The sequence below is a fragment of the Pinus tabuliformis genome, chromosome 2_1, assembly GCF_031772625.1.
Source record: "Pinus tabuliformis cultivar Carrire ecotype Pingquan chromosome 2_1, CPIR1, whole genome shotgun sequence".
NCBI lineage: Eukaryota > Viridiplantae > Streptophyta > Pinopsida > Pinales > Pinaceae > Pinus > Pinus tabuliformis.
The window spans coordinates 895,906,739-895,920,084 of NC_142299.1; positions in this window are offsets into that span (position 1 = coordinate 895,906,739).

A 13,346-nucleotide genomic window follows, 5' to 3' on the forward strand; every position below is an offset into this window, starting at 1 on the left:
AACATGGCTCTTTTTGCTCCCACTATGCTTTTGTTCTTCCTTTTAGCCACCCCATTTTGCTCTAGGTTATGGGGTGTTATCAGTTCTCTTCTAATACCCTCTTTGGCACAAAATTCATTGAATAATCCGAACTTAAATAGCAACGCTACAACTTATAGATATAATCATAAACACAGAGATAAAACAAAAAAACACTTCATTTCATTAATAGAAAAATACTGAACTATGCTTACAAATAGAATGGAAATAAGATAGCTCGGGAAATGGTAGCTTATCTCTGAGAAGAGATGTGGCGGCTACATGCCTCTGAACTGAGTTACAATGAAGCTCAAGGGCCTTTTTATTATTGAACAATAAGAGAAAACCCTAACTCGAGGAGATGTAACACCAAGAGTTTATGGGCCTCGTTGGGGTTAGTTGGGCAACCAACTTCCCGGGGTCGCAACTTGGTCATATTATCTTCGTTTGACACATATGATACCTCGTTGGAAAGATCTCTCCAAGGACTACAACTAATAACAAGATTGCCTCCATAATAGTTATAGGAATTTTTCCAAAAAAACATTGTTTAGGGCCTCAAAACAACTCCAGAAGTTCAAGTCCCGAAAAACTGCCAAAAATAGTAAACTATGCTACAATTAAGGAAACTGAAAAACTGAAAGAAATAATGGTGAGGGTCCAAGTGGAATAGGAGGGTGGCCACCAATATCCACCTGGATCAATCCTTCCCCCTTAGGAAGCAATGGTCCCCATTGTGTTGAGTTCCTCCATGAGGTGAGGAAACTTCTGCTGAACTTGGTCCCTAATGAGCCATTTGCCTTGGTGAAGGAGTTGGCCTGCTTTGACAACTCGATATAGATGTATCCTCTGTTGTCAAGTGTTCTTGATATGTGTGTCCATGATCTGATCAATTGTGGCCTGTTCCATGTAGTCCGGATTGAGCTCTGTTGGTGTGATATGTTCTACAATGTCAGATGTGTCCAACAATGGTGGAAAGTATGGCTGAAGGTGATCTACATTGAACACTGGGTGCAGACCAAGGAACGATGGGATTCTGAGCTTGAAGGAATTGTCATTGTTGGCCTTGGTGATGGTGTATGGCCCATATCGGAGCGGGCGAAGATTGTGGTAGGGTCTAGCAAGGCGCTCCTTCTGCAAATGTATCCAAACTTTGTCGCCCACCTGGAACTTGTGCGGCACTCGATGTAGATCATGGCGTTGCTTGTACTTAGCATTAGCTTTGTCCAATATATCATGGACATGTTGGCAGATGTGTTGAATGCACTCAATGAATTTATTATCCCTTCCAACTTCGGAGTGCACGTGAGCCGAATCTATCTGTGTGGCTGCAAATGGTATGGCCGCATCAATGGGGCATAATGGCTAAAATCCCAGCCCTACCTGAAAGGGGCTGTGGCCGGTTGAGTTGTGGAGAGCTCTATTGTAGCTGTGTACATGTGGATGCTTTGAGTTGTACATGCGCAAAATGTGTACGATCATCCTGGTGACAACCTCTATTTGGCCATCAGTTTGGGGATGGAAAGTCGTGGACTTAGTAAGTTTTGTATCCAGCATCGACTAGAGACTTGAACAAAATGCACTTAGGAATTTGCTATCTCGATCTAAGATAATGGAATGTGGGATCCCAAAGTGTACCCACATTCACTCAAAGAAGAGCTTAGAATTGATCTCTACTGTGATACTCTTCTTGCAGGCTGCCATGATGTCCATCTTATAGAATCTGTCGACGACCACGAAAATGCAATCGTTGTCATGTTCAGTAGAAGGAAGGCCCGACATATAATCCATGGAGACAGATTCCTAAGGTTGACTAGGAGTAGGTATAGGAGTATACAGGACTTGCTTATTGATGGTTGGTTTGGCAATGGCGCAGGCAGTTCAGGATCTAATGTACTTCCCAACATCCTGACAAAGTTTTGGCCAATAAAAATACTTATGCAATACCGCCACTGTTTTCTTTACTCCGAAATGTCCAGTGACCCGACTATAGTGTGCCTACCAAGTCATCTTGGCATGCTCACTAGAAGGAACACAAATGTGTCCCAAGTGGCATAACAATGCATCCTGAAGGTGAAAATTTGGAACTTTCTTCCCTTCCAGGAGTGTCCGGTAGATGTTGCTGAATTTTGGATCGCTCTTGTAAAGATGTGGCCACCCCGATGTCTCGTGCCCACAGGAGTCAAGCACAATGATTAGTGCCATGACCAGTGGTCGAATGAGGCAATCAACGATGTTATTGGTGTTGCCCTTCTTATAATTAATGTTCAAATGGAACTGTTGCAGATAGGTGGACCATTTCTAATGGTGATCGTTCTGCAACTTCCCTTGTGTTTGTATGAACTGTAGAGGCTGGTGGTCTGTGTGGATGACCGTTTCCTTCCCCAGAATGTAATGCTTCCATTGACGACAAACCTACACAATGGAATACATTTCTTTGTCATAAGTGGGGTACTTTCAGACTGTGTCTGAAAGTGTCTCACTGTGGTAAGCCACTGGATGCCCATGCTGAGTAAGAACCGCACCAATAGCATAGTCAGAGGCATCTGTCTCAATCTCAAATGGTTGTTGCAGGTATGGTAATGTGAGCACTGGTGCAGAACAGAGGCGATTCTTCAACTTGGAGAATGCTCGTTGTTGGGTTTCCGACCAAAAGAAATTTTCTTTCGCTCCACCCTTGGTGACTTGACTTAAAGTCCAAGTGATATGAGAGAACCCCAACATGAACCTACGGTAGAAATTGGCAAGACCCAAAAAGCTGCGGAGCTCTGTTAGAGTGGTTGGGGCTGGCCAATCCCGAATGACTTGTATCTTGGATGGGTCCACATGTACACCCTGCTCATCAATGATGTACCCAGATATTGAACTTGGGTCATGCAAAGGTGCATTTCTCCAAGTTAGCACTCAACTTTTGTTGTCGAAGTGTTTGAAGGACCTGTCGAATATGGTGGAGGTGCTCTTCCCAACTCTGGCTGAAGATCAAGATGTGATCTAAATACACCACCACGAATGCATTGGTGAAGGGTCGCAAGATGTCTTCCATTATTCTCATGAAGGTTGTAGGGGCGTTCGTCAATCTAAACAACATGACCAACCATTAGAAAAGGCCCTCCTTGGATTTGAAGGCAGTCTTCCACAAATCAGAGGGTTCGACAGGCACCTGATGATAACCTGACTTCAAGTCAATCTTGTTGAAATATTTTCCCCCCTTGAGCTAGTCCAGAAGGTCACGAATTCACGGGATTGGGTACCTATTCCAGACAATGATCTTGTTCAGCGCCCGATAATCAATACAGAGCCTCTAGGTCCCATCCTTCCTCTGTACCAATACAATCGGGCTCCCACAGGGTGATGAGCTTGGCATGATGTTCCCTTTCTGCTGTAGCTCCTGAATTTGTCTCTTGATATCATCGTTCTCTAGAATAGAGCGTCGATAGATTAGTCCATTGGGCAGTGGCGTGCCCAAGGTCAGATTGATGGAGTGCTTGACCTGACAGTGCAAGGGTACCCCTGTGGGTGAGGCAAAAATATCCTCGTACTCCTCCACGACCTTGTACATATGCTGCTGCTGTGCAGAGGAACCCTGCCTGGAAGCCGTGGCCATAACCTTTTTCTTGCCTTGGGGTTGAATCATAAGAAAAACAAATTTCCTGCTCTGGGAAATTATCTTACTGCATTGCTTTGCAGTAATCAAAGAGATGGCGGTAGTTGGGGCTACCTCCAATATCCTGTACAACTTATTAGCCAAAGTAATAATCACAAAACGAGGTCTAGACTCATATACAATATGTCGCTTCCACAAGTATGGTTGTCCTAACAATACATCAGAAACTTCAAGAGGAGCAACGTCACAAAGTACCTCATTCGTGAAGGGCTTGATGCTGTAGGGAAGGCGACACTGCTGGCTGACGCAAAGATCTCATCTTTGGTAAAGCCACTCGATGGTGTACGACTGTGGATGTGCTGTAGTATTTAGGCCCAACTGCTTCACGACCTCTGCTAAAATGAGGTTCTTTTGGCTCCCTCTGTCGACAATGAACTGCATCAGAGAACCCTTCACCCACATCTGTGAGTGGAAGAGGCGTTCCCGCTCCTCTGGATCTTCATGCTCAATTTTCTAGATCTTTGTGGTGGCCATGGTGGCACTAGGCTCCGTATCAATGATCTGCTTCCCTTTGTCAATTCCCTTATTGGGTTCTGATTCAGAGTTAGAACCTGTGTCTGATTCGGAAGCCTTCAGCTCGACCACCAGTGACTGCTTGGCCAAACGCTCACTTGTATTGTGAGTGGAGCTCTTATGGAACTCACACCATTTTCCCGTTTCCATCTTCATCTTCATGGCTTCGATGGGTTGTCCTGGGTAGCCCCACCTTGGCTTGGTCCCTTGTTGTGTGGTTTGGGGGTGCCTTTTCCTTGCTTTGGATTCGCAGATCCAAAGTTCCGCTTCTTCTGTTTAAACTTTTGCTTAATGTTTACAGCGTACCGATACTCTGTGCCGAGCGAGGAGATGTCCAAGAACTCCATCTCATCCTGGATATACTTGTGTAGACAGTCACAGTACTTGAGCACCAAATGCCGCTCAGTATCCTTGATACCTAGCTTCGTGTGAAGGGTATGGAATGTATTTGTGAAATCTGACACATCTTGGTCCCTTCCCCGTCGTAGCGTGGTCCACTTTATGTATTTATCTTCATAGCTCCCGACATGGTAATACTATTCCTTGATGGTGTCTCAGAAAGAATTCCAAGTGGGTGCGACTGAAAACATCGAGGGTTCACTCTCGTCCTTTTGTTCATAGTAGGTTTCCCACCAGTCCTTGACGTGTGGGGCAACTTTGAGAAATGCAAAAGTAATATTTTCCCGATTGGAAAAGTCATGAACTGAAAAATATCCTTCCAATAGATTTAACCATTTATCTATGGCATATGCATCTATCAAGCCTTCAAATATGGCAATATTGAAGTTAACTTGTACCTTAAAAGGAGTAGCGCCTCTAGAGTGGCTGTTGGATGAAGATGCATTGCATGTGGGTAGTCGTCGAAGGATCTAGGCAAAGTTATCCAACATCGCGTCCCTTTGTTGCTCGAGGTCTTCCTCGAGAAACATTTTGAAAGGATCTCCTACCCCCTCATCTTTCTTTTCTTCTGCCATGGGAGGTCATTAGGTTTTGCGAGGCTGATCCTGCAATGGTTCAACTAGATCGAGCCCTAACTCCTTATACCCTGACCTCGTTGGGGACATACGAAGAAAAACAGAGAAAGAGTAGACCGCCCTGATACCACTGATCCGAACTTAAACATGAATGCTACAACTTATAGATATAATCATAAACACAAATATGTAGTAGAAAAACATTTCATTTCATTAATAGAAAAATACTGAACTATGCTTACAAATAGAATGGAAATAAGATAGCTTGGGCAATGGTATCTTATCCCTGAGATGAGATGTGGTGGCTACATGCCTCTGAACTGAGTTACAATGAGGCTCAAGGGCCTTTTTACTTTTGAACAATAAGGGAAACCCTAAACAACCAAAACCCTAACCTGAGGAGATTTAACACCAAGAGTTTATGGGCCCCGTTGGGGTTATTTGGGTAGCCAACTTCCTAGGCTCATAACTTGGTCAAATTATCTCCATTTGATGCGTATGATACCTCGTTGGAAAGATCTCTCTGAGGACTACAACTAACAATGCGATTGCCTTAGTAAATCTTAAAGGAATTTCACCAAAAAAACCGTCATTTAGGGCCTCAAAATGGCTCCGGAAGTTCAGGACCCGAAAAATTGCCAAAATTAGTAAACTATACTATAATTAAGGAAACTGAAAAACTAAAAGAAACAATGGTGAGGGTCCAAGTGGAATAGGCGGGTGGCCACCAATATCCATCTTGATCATTGAAGGTGCTAGAAACATATTCTCTCTCCTCCATTATCACTTCTCAGTGATTTCAATTTCCAACCAGTCTCCTTTGCAACCAATGCTTTGAATTCAACAAATTTTGAGAAAACTTCATCCTTCTTCCACATGAAGATCAGACATTTTCTTTAAAAGTCATTAACAAAAATTACATAATACTGTGTTTTGTTGTAGAGGCTGTAAAAAATGGTCCACATACATCAGAGTGGACTCGGTCCAAGATTGATCGTGCTCTACTATCTCGGTCGTGGAAGGTGGATTTGACATGTTTCCCTAATGTGCATCCCTTTCAGACATCATGATGGTCAAGGGTGCATTTTGGGAGACCAGTGGTAATTTGTTGCATGATCTTCAAGGCCCCATGGTGTAAGTGTCCCATGCGCCTGTGAAAGATTTCTCCAACATCTGGACTCTGCACTTCTCCTGCCTTGTTACTTATTGTAGTGCCACCTCAAATTTGTAGAGATTCTTCACTCAAACTCCAATTTGTTTCACTTTCCCAGTAGCGACATGTCTCAGAAAGTCTTTCCCCTTACTGAAAACAACATCATAGCTATAATCCTCCAATACAGCTATTTGCATCCCATCATATGGAATGAGGCACATGAATCTAGATACCACACACTCCCCATTATAGTGCTTGCCATGCATGCAATTAGGGTGAAGTCTAACTCAAATTGTGAGGCAAGTGCTTCACCTTGCGCTACTCCCGAAGGATTCCTGTTAGACTTCTTGTGTGGACACTTTGTTGCATAGTGTCTGAATTCATGGCAGTGAAAACTTTTTATCTTGCTTAAATCCTTCTTGCCATTGTTTTTGTTGGGCTCTAGCTTGTTTTGCGCCTTCTTGCCCTTACCCTTCTTTCCCTACCCAACCAAGGCAAAATTCTCTTCCTCCCTAGATTTGGATGTTACTCCGTCTTTAGTGTTCCGCTGAATTTGTTCCTGCACCATATTGAACTAGAGTCTCTCCCAATTTGGCAATTTGTCCCTTCCATTTATAGAGTCCTCGTAGTTGTGCGAGGATTTTGGAAGGCCTAGGAGAGCTAGGCTCACTAGTTATGAGGAGGGAATATTTTCTCCAACTCTTCCAAGATCATCTCGACACTAAGTGAACATGGAGAGGTAACGTGGAGTGGTTTCTCCTTTCTACATGTAGATGTTTCTGAGCTTGTCCCTCAATGCCAATTTCTTGGCATTACTACCATTTTCAAATAGCTTAATGAGGGTCTTCCACATAGAAAAGGGACTCTATTTTCCATGTAAATTCGAGACTATGTGGTCTCTCACACCCTCTATGATGATCCTCCTAGCTTTTGCGGTATCCTTCTTCTATTGGGCTAATTTCTATGTATCTGACATTGTTGGCTTTGAAATTTCAGTTTTGATGTACTCTAGTACACCATTATAATTGAGCATTGCTTCCATCCTGTCCTTCCAATCTATGAAAATTGAGTTTCTCTCAAGGGCATACTCCAATCTCAATCTGTTGAAGGACATTTTCCTGCACGAAAGAAAAAATGCTTCATTGAATTAGCAAATCAAAATCTCTGAAGGAGAGGCTCTATATATTGGTTCCTAGTGTGATTTCTACTTTGATACCATGTAGAAATTAATAGAAATTTGATACTAATGATGAAATCGAGCTGAAATCAAGAGGTTACAAATTTCCTCTACTATTTTACGGAATGGGAATCACAATTTAGAAACACGTGCAATAACATGCAACCATTAAAACACCACAAGAACACAAAAATTTACAGGGGAACCCAATTGGGAAAAACCCCTCTCATGCTTCTCATTAATCATATGAGAATGAGAAACTATTACAATGTCTTGCTTTGATCCCGAAGCACAACCTACACTGTAAACATGTTCTCCTGCTGATTGTCCTGCTCTGGCCAACAACCAATTCAAGGCCCTAGCTTGCTACTATTTCCTTGCCAATCCTGGAGGAAATTAACTCCTAAAAGATAGGGATTGTCTCCTATTTTCTTGCAAATTTCCTAATGAATGATTCATTTGCTTAATTGTAAAGCATGTACACTCAACCAATATACAATTGATAATTATGATGTGCCTTTTCCTCCAGTCCAAATAGGAAACTCGAATTCCATGCATGTCTGGGCTATTTTTCGTTGATTGATTAGTTTAATTGAGAGATCACTAAGTTAACAAGAGTTATACTACTCAACTACTCAACTAGGTACTTGAGCTTAGTTAACTGAGTCAAAATGAAGATAACTGAACGAGATTGCTAAATTTTAGCAATCACTACATGCACAACTCTACTTCTAGCATATAACTCAAATTTACTATGTAAACTAGTAGTTAAGGGCCATGTCACACAAGTTAACTGCAATCCAATTCATCGTGCTAATGTGGGAAATTAAATTATTAAATTTGACTAAGGCACAAGTCAAATTTAGCCTTTCTTGCTACATTTCTGACACTTCTACGATGCCCTGCCACCCAGGTTGTCACTTTCCCAAGTGCCTGTTACCGAATTACTCCAAGAGTTTTACTCAATTGGATAGAGTTTCTTTGGCCAGGCGAGAAACCAATTGTAAATCCCAAATTCAGGAGGGAAAACAAAGGACTAGGCTATGATCCATGAAGGTCTGAATCATTGTGCAAGCCCCACTCCAAAGATTTGCAGTCTTAAGGGGTTCCTCAAAGCAGGGAGATGGCTAAGCTGAATTCTCATATTGATCCAATTGCTTCCATTCTCCCATAAATAATTGAATTCCATACCAAATGTATTACAAACCACAATGAATGTGAGGATTGAGCTTTGTACCTCCCATGCAAATTCTATCTTATCCTCAAGGGTAAGCAATACATATCTAATGTTGAACCGCTCGGATGTGCCATGCTTGCAGAATGAACATTGAAACCATATCTTTCTGTCCATATTCACCTAATGCAAGGAACGAGAGGGCAAAGGGTTTGCATGTGGGCTGTTTCCACCTCACAAAAATTGCCTTGCTCATACAACATGATTGAATTTCACATAATTATTGGAGTGGAGGGCGCATTTAATCCATGAGATTTATCATTTAATTCTAAGATTCACACCTTGACTCAAATTTTATTTTTGATTTTATGAGATAAGAAACATGTCATCCCCATAGTTGAATTCATGGTATGGTTCTGCATTCCCTTTTCCCATTGATTTATATTTTCCCCTTCACCAGATGACATGCTTGATTAAATTGCTTATCTACTTTAGAATTTTGGATCCTTAGGATATGAAAGAAACTTTTGTGTCAGGAGGAGTTCAAGGTTCTCTTGATTCTTTGGAGGAGGAGATTTAATTTATTGGCCTTAGGATTTGATCCATTTCGCAAAAAATGAATTATTATGAGAGATCCCCCTATGGTTGTGACCTCAAAGATACCTTTTTCTTTAGCTAATTGAAGGCCTAACATGAATCCATACATCTCTGCCATGTTATTGGTTTCTTTTCCAAGACCCCAGGAAAACTTTATTTCATGTTGCTCTTCAGGATCCCAAGGGATCCCTCCCCCTCCTGCCACCCCTATAGAAGTTATACAATTATAAAATATATACTTTTATGAATTTATATAAAATTTTGGCAAAAATTAACTATTTAAAATAATTAACTATATACATGAAGAAAACTAAAGAATTTAAAATAAATTTGTCATTTGTGAATAGTTTTACAATATTATTTAAAGATCCATCTAAATCTGGATCTATCATGCGTCGAGAGGGATCAAATCCCTTGAGGTGAAAACCTTCTTTTTGGAGTGTAGAATTTGAAGAAAGGTTTGCATATCAAAGGATTTGATCCCTCTTGACGCATGATAGATACAAAGTTAGATGGATCTAGGTTGGTTCCAATTTTGCATGGCCAAAGAAAATATGTGAGACATTTAATTATTTTAGATATGTTAATTATGTCTAAGATTAATCTAGTCACTTTAATTTTAAATTTTCCCAGTTACTTCAATTTGTTGAGATGACAAAGACTGTTAATAACTTGAATGATGAAAATTGATGAAATATTTTTTTTGGATATAAAGTGATAATGTAACAGTGTTGAATGGTAGAAAATGTGACTAATAAGAATATAGTCAATTACGAATAGTCTTCACTGTTATCAATCACAAACTATTTTCTTCTAATATTCTTATTATCACACCTATTAGTTTTTCCATATTTTCATATCGATCATATGAAAAGGGAGGTTGAAATCATAGACCATTAACATCTTTAACTAACGCTATTGTAGTAAATGTCATACCTTGTCTCCCTTGCTCTCCATTATTAACAATAGCTTTCACCGAAGTTAATCATTATGACTTATGGAGTGTTAAACCTCGAGCAAGTTTCAATGGTAGTTGCTTTCTATTACCTTTTTTTTTTTTTTTTTGTGTAAGTGAGTAGATTATATTATATAACAAGTATAATACAAAAAACTGCCGAAGCAGTGTGAGCAGGGATGTACAATATTCCTGGGCCTATCGCCTGCTCTGAGGAAGTGATACAAGTAAACCAAAACGTTGCACACCACGCAGGGTGGCGAGGAACAGAACAAAACATAACTAAACCACAGGAACTACCGTAGGTAGACAGGAGAAGTAACGACATAACACCAGACACAAACTAAAGCCGAGATAACAGAGTGAAAAGATAACAGAGGAGCGAGAACCCGAGTCGGTAAGAGAGCCATCAAAAGACCTTAGAAGTTGTAATTCCCCAGCTGGGCGATGGTGTCCAAGCCGATGTCCCTGATGTGGCTGTCGGCCTTCGACTGCATTTCTTCCAAGGAGGCAGGCTGAAACGCTGCAGAAGTGGCTGGCATGGCAGCTTGGTTCGCATTTGAAGTGCCTGGCTGAGCCGCAGGAGCAGTATTGATGGAGTTTTTGAGAAGCTGGATGAGCAGTCTGAGCATACGGTTGTTGGTTTTGATCTCTTCATACACCAAGGTTATTTTTCTGTCCAGGGAGCTATTGAAGTCCGTAATCTTGGCCATCTGTTCTGTAGTGAGATTAACCTCAGTAGTTAGATTAACCTCTGTGACGGATTCCAGCGCCTTTGCAATTAAGGTTTTCGTGCGCCAACTCTCCGCCTGGGTGCGCACAAATTGAGTGGCTCTCTTCGTGGGAGTGCCGGGGTCTGTTAACCAGTTGACCTCAGCAGCAATTTCTTTATCCGAACGACCACCTTCCTCAAGCTTCGCCTGAGCCTCTAATTCTGCAATTTTGCGTTTGATTCTGGTCGCGGTCCTGGTTTCGTAGCCACCTCTGGCTACCTGAAGTTCCCTATTAGCTGCCTTGCAGCGACTACCTCCCGCCTCCATGGTAAACCTCTTGTGACTAGCCCGAAATAAACCAGACTCGTAATCAAACCCGCTCTCAACACAGACTCTAAGAACAATGAGGAGAACAGGGCAATTGCCCATGTTTTTATAGTGAAGGCAATGATGTTTCCTCAGGAGATTGGAGTAAATGCCTCTGATAGTGGCGGTACCTTGCTGATGGGTGAGCTGAAGAATCGCACAAGCGAGCTTGTCATTGAAAGAATTGGAGCTAATGATGTAACTACCAAGCTGATGAGCCGGGCGCCAAGTGTAAGGTGAGAGCCTTCTCAAGGGATGGTAGCGCGTGAAGGGAGATAAGCCCCGTATGCTGGCATGCTTGGTGCTGTTCCTTCGGGCCTTGTTCCGCCTCCTTCCACTCAGAATTGCCATTAATGGTAATGAAACCTCTTCATACGGATCCTCTCCATGCGTGCTGCAAGGACGGTGTCGGAAGTGATAGATCTCGTCGCTTGACTCGTCATGATCGCCTAACAGCAGGAGCCGCTGCCGCCAGGAGCTCCATCTTCCCCTGTGTCCCATCAACCCATTGAGGGCTTTGGGTTGATAATCCTTGTCGATTTCCTCATGATTCCGGGACTGTGGCCAGATGCCGTCCGCGATTAAGGTTGGGTGACCTGGATTAGGTCCTTCGCTGCCAGTTGTATGCATGCTTCCTTTATGATTGGGTCGTCAAACTCCCGCCAGCACCTGTCCAAGGCAATGTTGGGGTTGTCTGCTCCACAGTTTGCCAGATGGTCAGCAAGACCATTCGCCTTTCTCCTGATCGTTTGAAAGATTATACCTTTCATCCCCATAATGAGCTCAGCTATGTTTTTCGTGGCTTTGGCAAGCCTCCAATGCTTGGTTGCTTTGCTTATGGTCGTGCCTGTCTGAAGGCGTTTAGCCGCCACTTTCTATTACCTTATTTGAATACAAAGTTACTAATAATGTTGACTGATGGAAAATGGGAATAATAAGAATGTAGTCAATTACAAATAGTTTACAGTTTCAAGAAGAAAACATTTCAAGTAGGTGAACATTTTATTTAAGATGAAAAGTCAAGTTTTTTTTTTAATTTATGGTTGAATTACTGTAACATAAAAATTAATGCACATCATCAATAATTTTTTTGTACTTACACTTAAATCAATGCACACTATTCAAATATAATTACATTGAAATTAATGTACATCATACATCTAGTTATGTCAAACCATAAATCAACATCTACACTAAAATCAATGCATCTAATGCAAGCAATCAAATAAGATTAGAAATTAACATATACACTGAAATCAATGCATCGATTGTAGGAAATAAAAAAGGATTAGAAATCATCATCTACATTGAAATCAATGCATATAGTGTAAGTAATCAAATATGATTAGATATCAACATCTACACTAAAATCAATGCATCTAATGTAAGCAATCAAATAGGATTAGATATCAACATATACACTGAAAACAATGCATCTAATGCAAGCAATCAAATACGATTAGAAATTAACATCCACAATGAAATCAATGCATCTAATGGAAGCAATCAAATAATATTACAAATCAACATCTACACTAAAATCATTGCATCTAGTGCAAACAATCAAATATAATAAAAAATCAACATCTACACTAAAAATCAATGCATCTAATGCAACCAACCAAATATATTAGAAATCAACATCTACACTGAAACTAATGCATCTAGTGCAAACAATCAAATAAGATTAGAAATCACCATCTACACTGAAATTAATGCATCTAGTGCAAAAAATATTCTTCCCTCTCTCACTCCTCCATCTAAATCTATATCTCCCTCCCTATTTCCTTATTTGTCTCTCTATCTCACCCCCAAACACACACACACACACTCCATATTTATCTATCTATCCTTCCCTCCCTCTCTCTATCTCTCTCATTTTCCCTCTCTCCCCCTTCCATCTATATATTTATCTCCATCTTTCTCTCCTTTGTGTCTCTATGTCATCCCCCAAACATACACACTCTTTCTCCATACCTATCTATCTCTCCCTCTCTCTCTTCCCCTTCTCTCCCTCCTCTCTCCCTCTCTCTAGATCCCTT